The 19,367-nt window shown below is 35.8% G+C and overlaps 1 non-coding gene across 1 annotated transcript; it reads left to right on the top strand.

Moving 5' to 3' along the window:
- The first annotated feature begins 1,347 nt into the window (after nt 1-1,347).
- Nucleotides 1,348-1,454, top strand: LOC121204293 (small nucleolar RNA R71). Its single transcript, XR_005899221.1, has one exon. It is a non-coding gene; the product is annotated as a small nucleolar RNA R71 (small nucleolar RNA).
- Nucleotides 1,455-19,367: the final 17,913 nt, after the last annotated feature.

The raw sequence follows: 19,367 nt of genomic DNA, 5'->3' as shown, positions 1-19,367 counted from the left end.
CTATGTCTAAACAACAAATTAACTGGAATATAATTTGTCAATTTTAATGAGTACGTATTCAATGATACCCCTAGGAAATCTGACAGTTTTATCTGCTAATTGAATGCTCATCCTAGTTTGTTTGGGTTTCCCTAGACCTAGTTGCTTAAACAATTTTTAAGGCATAATATTGATACTAGCCCCTAGATCAGCCAACACATTATTAACATCTAAACTACCAATTAAACAAGGAATCGTAAAACTCCCTGGATCTTTTAGTTTGTTGGGTAGCTTATTCTGAAGAATGGCTGAGCAAACCGTATTCAGCTCCACATGCGACCTTTCATCTAACTTTTGTTTATTTTCTAGAAGCTCCTTTAAAAATTTGACTGTGTTCGGCATCTGCGAAAGTGCTTCAATAAACGGTAGGTTAATATGTAGTTTCTTTAAAAGTTTAAGGAATTTACCAAATTGTTCATCTTAGCAGTCTTTCCTTGTCGCATTGGGGTATGGCACACATGGTTTATATTCTATACTTACCGATTTTTGTTCGTTTTGGCCTACCTCATTCTTACCTTTGCTTACCACCGGTTCTGGCCTTGGTTTTGCCACTAACCTTTCCTCATATTGAATGGAAATTGTGTTGAGTTGCTCCCTTGGGTTAGATTCAGTGTTGTTTGGCAGGCTACCTTGTGGTCGTTCAAAATCAACTTGGCGAGCTGTCCAATCTGAGTTTCGAGCCCCTGAATTGATGCTTGTTGATTTTGAGTGCCATCTCGGTATTCTAAAATGAGTCTCTGACACTGAGATGAATTTGGTTAGCATCTCCTCAAGGTTCGGGTTTTTCTCTTGCTGGTATGGTGGTTGCTAAAAGCCTGGAGGGGGTGGTGGTTTCTGATTTCCTTGGCCTCCCCATGAAAAATTCGGGTGATTCCTCTAACCTGCATTGTAAGTATTGCTATAAGGATTGTTTTGAGATAAAGGATTATTACCCATGTAATTTAACTGCTCGTTCTCCATGTTGTGGCCATAAGGTGGGTATCCTGAATTGCTCCACCTCCATTTGCTTCGCATTGTATTACTGGGTGAACCTGTGAAGAACTAAGAAAACCATCAATTTTCTTATTCAAGAGTTCTACATGACTAGGGAGCATGGTGACCGAATCGACGTTATAAACACTGGCTATTTTCGTTGGCTTTGTCCTCATGACTTGCCACTGATAGTTATTCAATGACATCTCCTCTATAAATTCATAGGCATCTTCAGGTGTTTTATTATTGATGGTTCTGCCAGCAGCTGCGTCAACCATTTGTCAACTCGAAGGATTCAAGCATTTATGAAAGGTTTGAACCTGTAGCCAGAGTGGTAACCTATGGTGAGGGCATCTTTGCAAAAGGTCCTTATATCTCTCCCACGCATCGTAAAGTGTTTCTAAATCCATCTATACAAAAGAAGAGATATCATTACGTAATTTAGCTATTTTAGCTGGCGGAAAGTATTTTAGTAAAAACTTTTCGGTCATTTGTTCCCAAGTAGTGATTGACCCCCGCGATAACGAATTCAACCACTATTTAGCTTTGTTTCTCAATGAAAAAGGGAATAACCGAAGGTGAATGACGCCATAAAAAATGCCATTAATTTTAAATGTATCACATAGTTCTAAAAATTTTTCTAATTGAGCGTTGGGATCTTTGTCCTGCAAACCATCAAACTGATCAAATTGCTGTATCATTTGAATTGTGTTAGGTTTCAGTTCAAAAGTATTTGCAACTACAGTAGGTCTAACTATGCTCGATTCAGTTCTTGTTAAAGAAGGTTTAGCATAATCATACATAGTGCGCGGAGCAGGATTTTGATTAACAGCAATCGCAGGAGGTAGCGGATTTTCTTGGTTTTCAGCCATCTCCTCGGTGGTGGTTGAAGTATCTTCCTCCTCCTCTTTTGTGCAACATAAGCTTTGCCTTATTTCTCTTCGATTTCTGTGAACTGTGGGATCGATCTCACTATCAAATAGTAATGGTCCTGACGGGTTTCTCCTGGTCATAAACTAGAAAAACCTGTCAGAAGAAAATAAATGAAGAGTTTGAAAAGAAAATAAAAATTTAAATTGCAATAAAAGTAAAATGGCTAAAGTAATAAAAATCTAGTGTTCCTAATATCTTAGTTCCCCAGAAACGGCAGCAAAAACTTGATACGTGATATTCGTGATAGGTTTCAAATATTTATAATGAATCGTTCTTGAAACTAACTATTATCACGATGAAGGCACGTGTACCTATTAAACAGTTGTATAGCTTTAGCAAGACCGGATTATCAAACCCAAAGGAACAAAAAGTACTGGTATCAACTTTCTTTTTATTATCTAGCCTAAAAAAATAAAAGGGTTTTGTTTATTTAACTAATTAACTAAACTAAGAAATCACAGAAAAGAAATTTGGGGAAAATACTTTTTTGGAAAACTTGATTGATTAAGACAATACCTAAGGAAAATCCACCTAGACTTCACTTGTTATTTGACTCTGAATCGGACGATTTATTCATTCAACTTGTTCCATAGAGATCCCTAAGTTATATTATTATCTTTCTCGAGACTAACAACGTCTAACCCTAGATTGAATAATTGAAATCTCTTTCTAATTATGGATCCCCTTATTAGGTTTCACCCTAATCCAGAAAAATCTTGTCACCCTATCTCTAGGCGCGCAATCAACTCCCCTTAATTATGACAAATTTACTCTTAGACAAGGTCTATTCCTCCTCTGAATAAGATATTAACTTGAATCAATATCCTGGAATATCAAAATAAGAATTAAGAACACATAATTGAGAACAAGTCAAATATTTATCATACAATTCAGATAATAATAACAAGATCCGTCTTAGGTTTCATCCCCTTTAGGTATTTAGGGGTTTTAGCTAATACTCATGAAAGAAAAAATCTCAAAAGAATAAAAATAACAAAACATAAGAAAACCCAAAACTCCTGAGGGAATTTGAAGGGAGATCTTCAGTCTTGATGGTGAATCCGGCTTCTGAGATGGATCGATCGGCTTTCCTTGAGCAATTCCTTGTTTCCTCCTCTCCCTCCTCTGTCTAGTGCCTTCTTAGGTGTTTAAATAGGCTTTGGAATGCCTAAGAGCCCTCAAAATTGGCCTTTTTCGAATTGGACTAAACTTGGGCTTGGCAGGGACACGCCGTGTGACACGCCCGTGTGCGATTGCTTAAGGCCATGGTGAAGGCTATTAAATGGGCACGGGCGTGTGATGTACTCATGTAAACCGTGCTTTGAGCTTGCCAAAGGGACACGACCGTGTGGTCTGCCTGTGTAAGGAAGTCCAAGCAGTGTTGATTTTGTATGTTGGCCCATTTTTTCCATTTTGGCCCGTTTCTCGTTCCTTTCACTCTCCTATGCTCACCTAAGTATAAAACATGAAATTAAGGCATTAGGAGCATCGAATTCACCAATTTTAAGGAAAAATCATCCATAAAATGTGCTAAGCATGGGATAGAAATATGTATGAATTACGGTTTATCATACCTGATCAAGGTAACTTATCCCGGATTACCTATACCATGGCCCGTAGCCAAATCAAGGTAACTCCTCTAAAATACCTATATCATGGCCTGTAGCCAAATTAAGGTAACTCCTCTCAAAATACCTATATCATGGCCCGTAGCCAAATCAAGGTATTATTAGCACCAGAAGTGCCGATATCATGGTCCGAAGCCATTGCATTAACTTAATGGAATTACATTATCATCGTAACTGTACTTAAGGTTTAACCGAGAAGTTTTGCTTGTTGATTTCATCGTCAAACACTTTCGTATAGTTAGATTCAACTCAAACATTTTCCACAATCTCATAAACAGATTTTGTGCAATATCAAAGCATATATCATTCATTTATAATGAAATTTACACCTACGAACATACCTTGGTCGTAGAAACAACAAAACTAGCCGACTAATTGAGTACTTTGTTCTTGCCTCGATCTAAGTTTGAGTTCCTCTTTTCTTGATCTATATGTATTCAAAATTAACTTATTTAATCACCTATTCATTCAATTTCATCCAAAAACACATATTTAAGCCAATTTGCATTTTGGCCCTAAACTTTCACATTTCTTCAATTTAGCCCCTATTTCACAAATACAAGAAATTTGAAAAATTCAATTTAACCCATGTTTGGCTGAATTACCATAGTGCCCCTAGCAGCCCATATTTTTAATTTATTTCACACTTTAACCCCTCAATTTACACTTTTCTCAATTTAATCCCTATTTGACATTTTTTTTCAAAAATCACTTTACAAAACATGTAAAACTATCAACAAATATTCATTTTCCATCATTAAACATTCAAGAACTCAAGCATTCATCAATGGCACTTTACAAAATCATCATAAACACTGGAAATTAAGGCACGAGCTAGCTAGTACTCAAAGCAACGATCACAAAAATATAAAAATCATCAAAAACTGAGCTAAAAGCATACCTTAATCAAGCTATGCAAGTGCCAAACCCTAATGAGCAACAATGGCTCTTTCTCTTCTTCAATATTCGGCCAAAGGGAGAAAAGATGGACTAAAATTCATTTAGTTATATTTTAATTACCTTATTTACTAAATACCAATTTTAACATTTAGTAACCATTATAAAATCACTTAATTATAAGGCCATTAATGTCCATTAGCCCAATCAACGGTATAATATCAACATAAGGACCTTGTAATTAATAAATCATAGCACATAAGCACTTTTAACATATAGAATGCAACTTTTACATTTTACGCGATTTAGTCATTTTCTCAAATTAGCCACTTAAACGACAAAATTAGGATACAAAATTTTCACACATATATAATCACATGTTTTAAACATCAAAAATAATATTAAAATAAATTTACAACCTCAGTTTGTGGTTCTGAAACCACTGTTCTGATTTGGCTAAAACCGAGCTGTTACAACTCTCCCCCTCAGGGATTTTCATCCCCAAAAATTTTACTAGCGAATAAGTTTGGATATTGCTTTCTATAGCATCCTCGGATTCCCACGTAGCTTCTTCAACCCTGTGTCGATGCCATAAAAATTTCACTAATGCAATTTTCTTATTTCTCAACTCTTTGATCTCGCGAGCTAGAATTCGGATCGGTTCTTCTTCGTAAGTCATATCGGATTGAATCTCAATCTCAAAGGGAATAATCACATGCAAGGGGTCTGATCTGTATCGTCGAAGCATCGATACATGAAATACATTATGAATCTTTCCTAACTCAGGTGGCAACGACAATCTATAAGCAACCAGCCCGATACGCTCGATAATCTTATACGGCCTGATGAATCTCGGACTCAACTTTCCTTTTTTGCCGAGTCTGAGTATTTTCTTCCACGGAGATACTTTCAAAAACACTCTATCCCCAATTTGAAACTCAATATCTTTCCGTTTCAAGTCTACATAAGATTTCTCTCGATCTGATGCTGTTTTTAGACTTTCAGGAATCACTTTCACTTTCTGTTCAGTCTCTTTAATCAAATCGACCCCATGTTTCTTATTCTTGCTGAGCTCAACCAATACAAAGGTGTTCGGCATTTCCGGCCATATAAAGCTTCGAAAGGTGCCATTTTAATACTTGATTGAAAGCTATTATTATACGCAAATTCAATTAATGGCAAGTATCGTTCCCACGTACCTTCAAACTCAAGAATACAACATCTCAACATATCCTCGAGTATCTGAATAATCTGCTCGGACTGACCATCCGTTTGTGGGTGAAAAGTAGTACTGAAATGTAGCTTTGTACCTAATGCATCTTGCAGTTTCTTCCAAAACCGAGATGTGAACCTCGCATCTCTATCCAAAATAATATAAATAGGTACTCCGTGTAATTTCAGTATCTGAGAAATGTATAACTCAGCAAGCTTATCAAATGAATAATCCATCCGTATCGGAATGAAATGAGCTAACTTGGTCAGTCTATCAACAACTACCCATATTGCATCTTTCTTACTCGAAGAAATAGGCAAACCCGATACAAAATCCATCGTGATTCTGTCCCGTTTCCACTTGGGAATTATAATCGGCTGAAGTAACCCAGACGGTAGTTGATGCTTAGCTTTAACTTGCTGACAAATCAAACATTTCGAAACAATTTTTGAAAATAACGTTTCATACCAGACCACCAATAAAGCTGATTTAAATCATTATACATTTTTGTACTTCCCGGATGAACAGATAAACAACTACTATGTGCTTTGTCCAAAATCATTTGAATCAACTCTAAATTTCTTGGAACACATAATCAGCCTCTGAATCTTAAATAATCATCAGCATCAATTTGAAACTCTGAATCAAAAATCAAATCACTTTGAGCTCACTTTGCTAACAATTCATTATCAACTTTCTAAGTTTCACAAATCTGTTGTACAAATAGCAGTCTCACTTTCAACTCAGCTACAATCGAGCTGTCATAAGATAGAGTCATCTAAGTATTCATCACACGTAAAGTAAAAAAAGATTTCCAACTTAAAGCATCGACAACAACATTGGCCTTACCTAGATGGTAGTCAATCACTAGCTTGTAATCTTTCAACAATTCTGACCATCTCCATTGCCGTAAATTCAGATCTTCCTGAGTCATTAAGTATTTTAAGCTTTTGTAATCAGAATAAACGTGATATTTCTCACCAAACAGATAGTGGCACCAAATCTTCAATGCAAACATGATAGCTACTAATTCCAAATCGTGTGTCGAGTAATTTTTCTCATGCGGCTTCAATTGTCTAGAGGCATAAGCTATGACTTTACCTTCCTTCATCAAAACACAGCCCAAACTATTTAATGATGCATCACTATAAATTACGAATTCTTTACCCGATTCTGACTGAACTAACACTAGAGCTTCGGTTAATAAAGTTTTTAGTTGATCAAAAATTTTCTGGCACTTTTCCGACCACTCAAACTTAACATCTTTCTAAAGTAATCTCGTCAACGGAGTCACAATCATCGAAAAACCTTTTACGAATCATCTGTAATAACCAGCAAGTCCTAGAAAAATTTAGACTTCAAATACATTTCTTGGAGGCTTCCAATCCATTATTACAAAATTTTGCTCAAATCTACTCAAATACCCGATGCTGACACAATATGCCCCAGAAAACTGACTTCACGCAACCAAAATTCACATTTACTGAACTTTGCAAACAACTGCTTATCACACAAATTCTATATCACTATTCTCAGATGTTCAGCATGCTCGGATTCATCATGGGAATAAATCAAGATGTCAACTATAAACACAAAAACAAATCGATCCAAATACGGTCTGAAGATTCGATTCATTATGTCCATATAAAAATAGCAGGTGCATTCATTAGTCCGAAAGGCACAACTAAAAACTCATAATGTCTGTACCTCGTTCAAAAAGCAGTTTTTAGCACATCAGAGTCTCTAACTCACAACTGGTAATAGTCCGATCTCAAATCTATCTTTGAAGACACAGTAGCCCCTTTCAATTGATCAAACAAATCATAAATCTACGGTAAAGGGTACCTGTTCTTGATTGTCACTTTATTCAACTGTTTGTACTCAATACACATTCTCATCGTGCCATCTTTCTTTTTCACAAAAAATACAGGAGCACCCCATGGCGAGAAAATTGTTTGTGCAAATCTTCTATCGGTTAATTCTTGCAACTGAGCTTTTAATTTTTTTAATTCTGTTGGAGCCATTCTGTACGAGCTATTGATATCGGTGCTGTACCTAGCATTAACTCAATACTAAACTCAACCTCTCGGTTCAATGGTAAACCTGATAACTCTTTCGGAAACATAACTGAGCACTCACACACAATTGGCACTGATTCGATCTTCTTTTCAGTCACTTTCGTATCAAGTACATAATCTAAATAAGCTTCGCAACCCTTTTTCACATATTTCTGAGCTAGCATAAAAGAAATCACTGCTGGCAAACCATTCATATCATCTAACTCAATTCAGATAGTCTCATTATTCTGACATCTCAAATCTATCGTCTTTCTTTTACAATTCACAACAGCATCATGCAACGTTAACCAATCGATACCCAGGATTATATCAAACTCGTCAAAGGGAAACAACATCAAATCAACTGGAAAGCAATTATCCCGTATTATAAATGGGCAGTTCTTGCACACTTTATCAACCAACACACATTTGCCTAAAGGGTTCGATACTCTAACTACAAATTCAATAGACTCTACAGGCAAAGTCTTACTGGATACTAAATCACACATACATATGAATGAGTTGATCTTAGATCTATCAATGCAATGACTTTAGTATCATAGAGTGTAAAAGTACCAATAATAACATCTGGTGATGACACTTCTTCGTGAGCATAAATAGCGCAGACTCTAGCAAGTGCTCTCGCCTCTGATCTTATAGCAGAGTCCTTAGTTGCTCTCTGACTACCACTCACATTACATGTGTTTTTGGGTAGTCTACCCCTATTTACAGTGTTACTCGACCTCATGTTCTGAACATCCTCTTTTTCCATCAACTTTGGACAGTCTCCCATAAAATGATCCAACGATCCACATTTGTAACAAGCTTTATTTCTTTTATTCCAGCATTCTGCAAAATGTCGTCGTTCACAGTACTAACATTCAAGTTTATTGTCTCTAACAATGCCAACACTAGCTACTGATATAGCTTGAGCTTTAGAACCAGAGTGTTGTTTAGCATGTTCCTTGTTCGAATATCCCATTGAAGCATTCGGGCAAGTATACGAACCTTTGGATTTCTTTGATGAAGACTGATACGACTTATTCATCAATCTCTTTCTGGTGTCTCTAGCCTCTGAATTTGCTTTCCTCTTTTCTTTTCTGAGATTTTCAGTTTTACAAGCTCTTTCAACTAAAACAACGAATTCTTTAATTTCCAAAGTTTCAACTAATAGCTTTATATTTTCATTCAACCCATCAACGAACCACTTACACATAATCTCTTTTGTAGAAACATATTCTCGAGCATATTAACTCAATCGTACAAATTCTCTTTTGTACTCAGTCACAAACATTCGGCCTTGTTTCAACTCTAGAAACTCTTTATGTTTCTGATCAAGAAATCTTTCGCTTATGTACTTTTTCTGGAACTCAATCTGAAAGAATTCCCAGGTAACCCGTTCACTAGGAACCACCGATATCAACATTTTCCACCAGTAATATGCATTATCTCTAAGTAAAGATACCACACATTTGATACGTTCTTCCGGAGTACAAGATAATTTATCGAATACTCTGATAGTGTTCTCGAGCCAGAACTCAGCTCTCTCAGCATCATTATCAACTATAGCCCAGAACTCTTCAGCCCTATGTTTAAAAATCTTGTCCATTGGCAGCTTATTCAATCAAATCAGATCTATCTCTTGTGACACAACTAGGATTTTCTGAGGAACAGGTAGGGGTGGAGGTTGTTGAGTAGCCAGATTCGTTCATATGAATTTCATAAACCACTCAGTCATCATTTGATAAAAGGCTTGCATAGTATCTCCCTCATAACTACTCATTACGGGTCTAGAGTCAGATTGTGCTGTCCTTTGAGTAGGAGCATGCGCGTTACTCTATACATCATCAGCTACGGCTCTTTCGGGATCCATTTTCTATATAAAAGCACATTTCAAATGTCAAGAATCATCACACTATCGTAATTTATATATGTAACAGCTCAATTTTGGACCCAACAAAAATAGTGGTTTCGAAACCACTAAATCGAGGTCAAAGAAATTATTTTTTAATATTATTTTATGTGTGATGGCATGTTCATAAAGATGCATGAAAATTTTGGTGAATTAATTTTAGTGTTTGTGAGCTTAATCGCGGAAAAGGACTAAATCGCATAAAGTTCAAAATTTTTAATTTGATAGCTAAGGGAGTTAAATTGTCATGTATCATAAATTGGGGGTCTTTAAAGTGAAATTAGGCCCTAAAATAGTGCTTGGCTGGCCATGAGACAAGGAAATTAACATAGTCAAATATTAGGTGAAGTTTGGTGACTTATTTGACCAAAAAGGAATAAAAAAAGGATGATATCACCCCCTTTCACCAATTCTTCTCCACCAAAAATTTAGCCATTGTAGGGGTTTGAGAGCTTGAAAATTTTAGCAACTTATAACCCTCTCAAGTAAGTGATTTTGATGGTCTTTATTGATGATTTTTGTATTTTTAGAACCCTTATAGCATGAGCTTTCAAATGAGGGGACCACTTTGAAAAATGGTTGAAAGTCTAGGGTTTTACCATGAGAGTGTTCATGTTGTTTTCTAAAATTTTATGGAAGAAAATGAATCATGGTTGTGAAATAAATAATTTTTGTGCTAGGATCTCTCATGAAAACCCTAATAGGACCATTTTGTTAAGTTTATAAAATAGATAGTACTGTTGTGAAATATTGGAAATTTGGGGTTGTCATAAGAGAGATAAATGGTCGGTTAGGCTTGACTAATAAGGAAATTCAATAAAAATCAATTTTCGAGTCTAGGGGTAAAATGGTCATTTTCTGAAAGTCTTTGGGCAAAATGGTCATTTTACCGATTTATAAATTGCTGAGTAACTAGATCGATAAAATGACTTAAAATTGTGAATTTTAATCATTTTAGATAAAGAATTACAAAATTTGGGCTTAGATTGGGGAAAAGCAAAGCTAGTAGACTAAGCCGAAATAGTAGCCATTTTTGAATATCGAGGTAAGTTGTATGTTAATAATGCAACTATATCTTTGTAATGTGTAATTGAGTTGATATGGCAAAAAATTTCTTGATTTTGGAATATGAGGATACATGTTAAGAAATTTATGTAGTAAAGACTTTCGTTGAACCTTTGGAATAGACTTGGATATTTGTACCGTGATAACGGGTGATATGTGCGCTAGTGTAAGACATGTCTGGGACATGCATCAACCAGAGCATGAGAGCCAGTATGAGACATGTTTGGGACATGCATCGGCATTTAGACGAGAGCTAGTGTAAGACATGTCTGGGACATGCATCGACCTCGCGATATACAAGCTAGTGTAAGACCTGTCTGGGACATGTCGTCAGCTTATGGTGTGTCAGTGTAACACTTTTTTGGGACATGGCATCGACACTGATAGATGAGAGCCATTGTAAGACCTGTCTGGGACATGGCATCAACCTCGCTATATGAAAGCCAGTGTAAGACCATGTCTGGGACATGGCGTCAGCATCTTAACCCATGCTAGGGCTATTGAGTATCCGATACTATTCCAAATGGTTCAAGGTTTATGATTTATATCGAAATGAGAAAAGTCATGATCATTGATGAGTTGTATAGGTACCTAATTGAAACGTATGAGACATGGGCTTAGTGTATGCAATATGAGTTGTATTGGATGGTGATGAGTAAGTTGTACTTACGTTTATTTATGGTATTCATGAATATTCTATGAAAGGTTACGAGCATATTGCTTTATGATAAGTAGTTTTTGTTTATTTTCATGCAACTTACTATGCTCTATGCTTACCCTATTTCCCTTTCCATTTTCCTATAGTATCGCCATAGTAGCTCGAGGATCACCGCTCATGTCAGAGAAGTCAGTCACACTATCACTTGAAGCACTAAGTATAGTTAGATCTTTTTATTATTATTATGGCATGTATAGGACCTTGACTTTTGAGTTTTGTGTCATTGTTAATTGGCCAAATGTATTGGCTTACTTTACCATTTGATTCATTTTTTATAAGGCCATAGAAAATGGCTAAAATTGAAAGTTTATATATGAAGGCAAGATAGTCTTTCATGGATGTGGAATTGTTGGCATAGTTGTATATAAGAAATGTATATAGGCCTTAGCTATGGTTGTTTGGTTGAGAAATCATAGTAATTTATACTTTGATATGTTGGTTGATGTTAGATTGTGTTTCAGGGTGGAAAAGGCTTGGTAGATAGCCCTATATTATTCACATGGTATTGTCCACATGGGTAGACACATGGCCAGCCCCATGGGCATGTTGTCCAGCCGTGTATCCCCTGCACGTAAAAATTACAAGTCAGTATGCATGGTAGTAAACACACGGGCAGAAACGCGACCATGTGTCTCAGTCATTTGGAGGACACATCCTTTGGCCATAGGCGTGTGCCTTAGCCGTGTGTCCCTTATTGGATGTTGACATCAAAAATAGAATGTCAAGGTTTTTAGACACGGGCTAGGACACAGGTGTGTCATGGCCGTGTGAGGGGCACGAGCTATAGACACGGGCGTGTGTCAGGCCGTGTAAAAATCCTTGTAGGTTCGAATTTGGAATTAAATTTACATGGGTATGGGACACGGGCGTGTCCCTAGATTCTTAGGCCGTGTGTGTCACAGGGGCCATTAGCACGGCCATGTCATAAAGACCACGCGGACGTGTTACCCTTCTACACGGGCGTGTTACCCTTCCACACGGGCGTGTGCCCTATTTTCAAGGGTTAATTTTCTAAAGTTAGTTAAGGACCTGAACTGGTACCAAATGGTTTCGAATGGACGTTTGAGGCCTCGTAGGCCCATGTTAAGAAATTTTAAACAAAGTTTGAAAATGTTTTAAGTTTGATCAATTCTTAATGGTCCGAAAACATTGGAATGCATGTGTTTAAGTGAGGTAACGCCTCGTATCCCGTCTCGGTGTAGAACTCAGGTGTGGGGTGTTACATTTAGTGGTATCAGAGCTATGGTTTAAACCATATAGTCAAGCCACACGCCTGTGTGCTAAGGTCGTGTCCCCTACACAGTTGGGACACACGGTCGTGTCTCAGCCCATGTGGCCAAAACTTAGACTATTTTTCAAGATTTTATGTTACCTTTAATCCTTCAAATCTATATACCCACCAAAGACACATATCATGACATCATTTTAATGATTTAGCATCCCATATTAATACACATTCATAACATTAACATGTTATTGTTCACACGTTTCACATACTCATATAATATCAAGTCAAGACACAACAATACCTATTCATTAGCCTTGTCATTTAATGACCACTTTTACCAAATTTTCATAATCATCATCTTATTTCGATATGGCACATTTAATTCATGACCATGACCATTTCGATTGGTCATAAAGCATTCATCAAGCACATAATTCATAACACCAACGATATATGGCCAACAAGCATAATCACATCATCACTTCACAAGCATTAGAACATAGCATTGATAGATAAGTTCATAAACCATAATCAATATGGGTTAGACTTCATGGCCATATACAAATAACTCAATATAGGCCAATACATTTGGGTAACCATAATAACTCATATCATAAAACTGAGCCCCTATACATGCCACTCACTTGAAAATGCTAACATATGTATCAATGCTCCAAATGTGATAGCTTAATAGTGTGATGCTACCTCCGACGATCTCCAACCCCGAGCTAACCTGATAACACTAAAGAAATGGAAAGGAGAGGGTAATCTTTATAGCTTAGTAAGATCGTATGAAAATAATAAGCAATTTATCAACTTGCTTCTCAAGGTAATACAACCCTATTTGCATTTTTACTTATGTTCCAGTCAAGCTGTTTTCTCAAGTCATAATTACAAAATTATTTATATCTAGAACTATGGAACTCCAAATTAAGATCCACTGATTTTCCTTAAAACTAGATTCAGATATCTTCCTATCAAAAATTTTTTAGAATTTTTGGTCCAGCCAATAAGTACAGTTTATTTCTTAAATTTACCCATTTTTTGCTGTCTGATAGTTCTGAGCCCTCTTCACTAAAAGTTAATTATCTCATAATACGAGAATTGGTTGATGTTCCTGTCTATTTATCTTGAAAATAGACTAATTAATAATTCTAAGCATATAAATTATAACCCATAAATATTTTTTTTACAATTTTCAATGATTTTCTCAAATCATAATAGGGATTTCGAAATCATTCTGACTCTGTCTCACAAAAAATTAAATATTTCATAATATGAAACTCCTTGGCTTACACCATTTCTTCTATGTGAAACTATACTCATTAATATTTAATTTCATATTTTACTCAACCACTAACTCAATTTCCACAATTTTTGATGGATTTTCAAATTCGGACTGCTGCTGTTGTCTCAAAACTGTTTTAGTGTAAATTAATGATGTAACACCCCTAACCCAAATCCGATCGTTGGATTAAGGATATGAGGTATTACCGAACTAAACATTTAATAATCTCATTCACATTGTAAATAAACATAAACAGAGATTGAGCTGAAATACATACTGATATTTAAGTTATATGCCATTTTCGTATGGCCAGAATATTTACAATTTCAAAACATCGTTATCATCAGCCTAACCTATACATTCCATATCGATTCCAAAATATGATTGTACCCAAAAAGATCGATAGTGTGATTAATTGCTGAGGATCCTCGAGTCGATGGCCAAAATCAACAATCTATAAAATAGAGAAATAAAGAACAGAGTAAGCTTTCAAAGCTTAGTAAGTTTTAAGCAATACAAACAATTAAAACTTGTCATTTAAATCGAGCATTTAGTATCACAAAACTAATATTCTAATTAGTTATCACTTGGCCAAATATACACAAGTACACCAATTAAAAAGCCTATTGGCCAAATATATATGTATATAAATATATGAATGAACAAAGAAATTTCAGCACATACTTTACTTTACTTTATAGCTCATACAATTAATTTAAGTCACATTCTTTCATATAATGACAGATAACGAACGAAAAGGTCATGCTCTTATTCATAGATATAGTAATCATTCACACACATATATCGTTCTTTGATACTAATAATTCACCTTAAAAATCAATTCACATGCGAGTACATAATACGTACCTGACTATCATAATGTATCATACATAATCAATAGTAGTTTACCTCGAACTTTCAAATTCATATTCTTACTTGAATCACCGGCGTTAAGCCTGCTAGGTTTAAAAACCCGAATCCAGTCACCAGCACAAAACCTGCAGGACTTTAAGCTCGAATATATACTGAGAATAACATCAAATTCATCAAACGGTAAAAGCATCAAATCAGCCGAAAAACAGGAACCTCGAATTATTAGGGGGCATTTCTGCACACTTTGTCGACTAGCACATATCGACCCAAGGGATTCGACACTCGAATCACAAACTCAGTAGACTCAACAGGTAAAGTCTTACTGGATGATAAAGTCTCACATACATATGAATGAGTAGAACTAGGGTCAATCAATGCAATCACACCAGTATCAAAGAGAGTGAAAGTACCGGTAATAACATCAGGCGAAGAAGCATCTTCGCGTACGCGTATAGCGTAAGCTCTAGCAGGAGTACGAGCCTCGGATTTGGTCGTAGCATCTCTAGATCCTCTTTGACCACCGCTAGCATTTCCCGTATTTCTAGGTGGTCTACCTCGTGCTGTAGTAGTACTCGGTTTCTCACTCTGATTCACATTCTGCTCAGACAATCTCGGGCAATCCTTGATAAAGTGGTCAGCTGATCCACACTTATAACAGGAGGGGTCATGAAATCTACAACTCCCCGAATGCCATTTTCCACAAAACTTGCACTCGGTCCTATCCTGACGATCATTTCCAACACTGGCAACTGAAGTGGCTCGCGTACTCATAGGGGGTCTATCACAGTCTCATCTGGAAAAGCCTAAAGGGTTCTTAGATCGGTCCGAATCATCTCGAAATTTCTTTGGTGCCTACCGAAAGGGCTTTGCCAAAGATCTTTTACGGAACTCTCTAGCTCCATCTTCAGCTTTTCTTTTCTCTTTACTGAGCTCTTCAACTTTGCAAGCTTGCTCGACAAGTACTACAAACTCTCTGATTTCAAGAATGCCAACAAATAGTTTTATATCTTCGTTCAATCCATCTTCAAAACGTTTACACATTATAGCTTCTGAAGAAACACATTCTCGGGCATACCGACTAAGCCTCACAATTTTTTGTTCATAATCAGTAACTGACATGGAACCCTCTTTGAGTTTAAGAAATTCCTTTCATTTCTGATCGATGAATCCTGGCTGATATACTTTTTTCGGAACTCGGTTTGGAAGAACTCCCAAGTCACTCGCTCTCTGAGCACAAAAAAAATCAACGTATTCCACCAATAATAGGTAGAATCACGTAGCAAAGATATAACACATTTTAGGCATTCATCGGGTGTGCAAGACAGTTCATCAAACACTCGGATAGTATTGTCCAACCAAAATTCGGCTTGCTCAGCATCATCACTATCTGTAGCCTTAAATTCAGTAGCCCCGTGCTTTCGGATTCTATCAACTGGGGGCTTATTCAACCTCATCTGATCAATTATCGGAGGTATCGTGGGTGCAGGGGTTGTATTTGTCGGAAGTGAGGGTTGTGGAGCAGCCGCATTAGTACGAATGTATTGGTTAAACCAATCATTCATCACATTATAAAAGGCTTGTCTAGCCTCGTCATTTTGATTGCTTGCAATAGGTTGAGAGTCCATCGGCGCTGTCCCGTGTGCGGGAGCAGGCGCTACACTCTCGATATCATTAGCTACCGCTAGATCGGGATCGAGATCCATTGCTATATAAAACACATTTTTAACTATCAGAAATCACCACACTATCATATTAACACTATATGGCATGTATAGCAAGACTCATATATGCTACATTAGTCCTAGAATCAACTAAACCATAGCTCTAATACCAATAAAATGTAACACCCCTAACCCAAATCCGATCGCCGGATTAAGGATAAGAGGTATTACCGAACTAAACATTTAATAATCTCATTCACATTGTAAATAAACATAAACAGAGATCGAGCTGAAATACATACTGATATTTAAGTTATACGCCATTTTCGTCTGGCCAGAATATTTACAATTTCAAAACATCGTTATCATCAGCCTATCCTATACATGCCATATCGATTCCAAAATATAACTGTACCCAAAAAGATCGATAGTTTGATTAATTGCTGACGATCCCAGAGTCGGTGGCCAAAATCAACAATCTATAAAACAGAGAAATAAAGAACAGAGTAAGCTTTCAAAACTTAGTAAGTTTTAAGCAATACAAACAATTAAAACTTATCATTTAAATCGAGCATTTAGTATCACAAATCTAATATTCTAATTAGTTATCACATCGCCAAATATACACAAGTACACCAATTAAAAAGCCGATTAGCCGAATATATATGTATATAAATATATGAATGCACAGAGAAATTTCAGCACATACTTTACTTTACTTTATAGCTCATACAATTAATTTAAGTCACATACTTTCATATAATGACAGACATCGACCGAAAAGGTCATGCTCTTAATCATAGATATAGTAATCATTCACACACATATATCGTTCTTTGATACTAATAATTCACCTTAAAAATCAATTCACATGCGAGTACATAATACGTACCTGACTATCATAATGTATCGTACATAATCAATAGTAGTTTACCTCGAACTTTCAAATTCATATTCTTACTTGAATCACCGGCGTTAAGCCTGCTAGGTTTAAAAACCCGAATCCAGTCACCAACACAAAACCTGCGGGACTTTAAGCTCGAATATAATACCAGCACTAAGCCTGCGGGATTTAACCCGGATATAATACTAGCACAAAGCCTGCAGGATTTAACCTGGATATAATACCAGCACGAAGCCTGCGGGATTTAACCCGGATATAATACCAGCATGAAGCCTGCGGACCTTTAAGCCCGGATACACATCAAATATCATGCATATTTAATCATATATAACACATCTCATTCAACATATCACATTAGTAGTCATTTGCTACATTCGGATACAAGCTCCATATGAACATCATCATTTACATTTCGATTCAAAAGTCATACATAAATATCACATATCCATTTCACCATTCAAGCTTAACCCATAGTGACCATTTGACTATATGTCATATACATAAATTATTTATCACACAACTTAATTCAAGTAGAACCAAAAGGTCACAATTCATCTAATATATACATATCAAGGCATCATCAATTATATACTAATGGTGACTACTTCAAACTTACCTCAGATATCGTCGAACGATTACAACAGCTATTTGATTACTTTCTCTTTTCCCCTATCCGAGTTTGCCCCTCTATGCTCTTGAGCTAATTCAAACAAATTTAACTTATTAAAATTCCATCATGCTAGCTTATGGCTAAATATGACAAGAGATTTACTAGGTCATATAGCTACCTTTAGCTCAAATACAAAAAGGTCATACCCATTTTAATCACTTTAAACAATTTAATACAATTAATTAAACATTTCACCACGTACACCTTTATGACCGAATACGCATATCAAATAAGTAGCTTACTTAATACATAACCTACATAGCCAAAGTACATATAACCCTAATGACGGAATATGTATCTCACCAAAATTCCTATGACTTAACCTTTAACCCTATTAGCCGAATATTCATTAAATACCTAGTTCACATACACAAACGCAAAACTCATATGGCTTATCATATTTTCATGTACATATCTTAACCATATAGCCGAATATATATATTGCTCATCAAACAGATATATTCCTATTCCCTTAACACCTATTGATCAATTTGACCATGCATTAACCTTTGGAACATTCGGTCATTAAAGCAATAACCTATCTAGAATTCAAGCATTTCATATTAAAAATTCTCCCAAGGCCAAATTCATATACAACTTTTAATACTCATACAAATTTTGTATTTCAAATAATTTTTATGCACACACCATTAACCTACTAATTAACTAAACTATTTAACAATTTTCTTTAACTAAACATATATTCGGCAATTACCACAACAATTTAACAAACCTTAAAAACAATCTATAACAATTAAATTCATCTTAAATCCCCCATGACCGAATGTGAATATATATAAAAACTCAAACAACAACAAAATTTTCTTTCCAAAATGCATATATATACATACGGCAACTTCAATTCATACCTCTCAACAATGAATTCAACTTATTCAACCATCATTTAAGCTACTTTAACATCTAAATAACACCTTCTAAAAACTTATCAAAATGACACAAATTTAGCAACTTGCCGAATGCATAAATGTTCAATGATTCGTGAATTTAAACCATAGGTTAACTATACTATGCACTTATAAATTTAATTTCATAAACAATTACATAAAAATCACATTAACATACCTTTAAATTGAAACAACCATGGCCGAATGCCTTGGCCTCTTCTTCTATTTTTTTCTTTCTCTAATTCGGCAATGAAGAAAGAAAGATGAACTCCCATTAATTTTTATCATCCTTTTCTTATTTTACTAATTTTTTTTATTTCAATATAATGGCATTACTTATTATAATGCTTAAATAAAATATATATTATCTATCAACCATCATTATGGCCGGCCACAATATTAAA

The sequence above is a fragment of the Gossypium hirsutum genome, chromosome A07, assembly GCF_007990345.1.
Source record: "Gossypium hirsutum isolate 1008001.06 chromosome A07, Gossypium_hirsutum_v2.1, whole genome shotgun sequence".
NCBI classification, from domain to species: Eukaryota; Viridiplantae; Streptophyta; class Magnoliopsida; order Malvales; family Malvaceae; genus Gossypium; species Gossypium hirsutum.
Note: the sequence above shows the minus strand (reverse complement) of the source record. Positions and strands in the feature narration are given on the sequence as shown.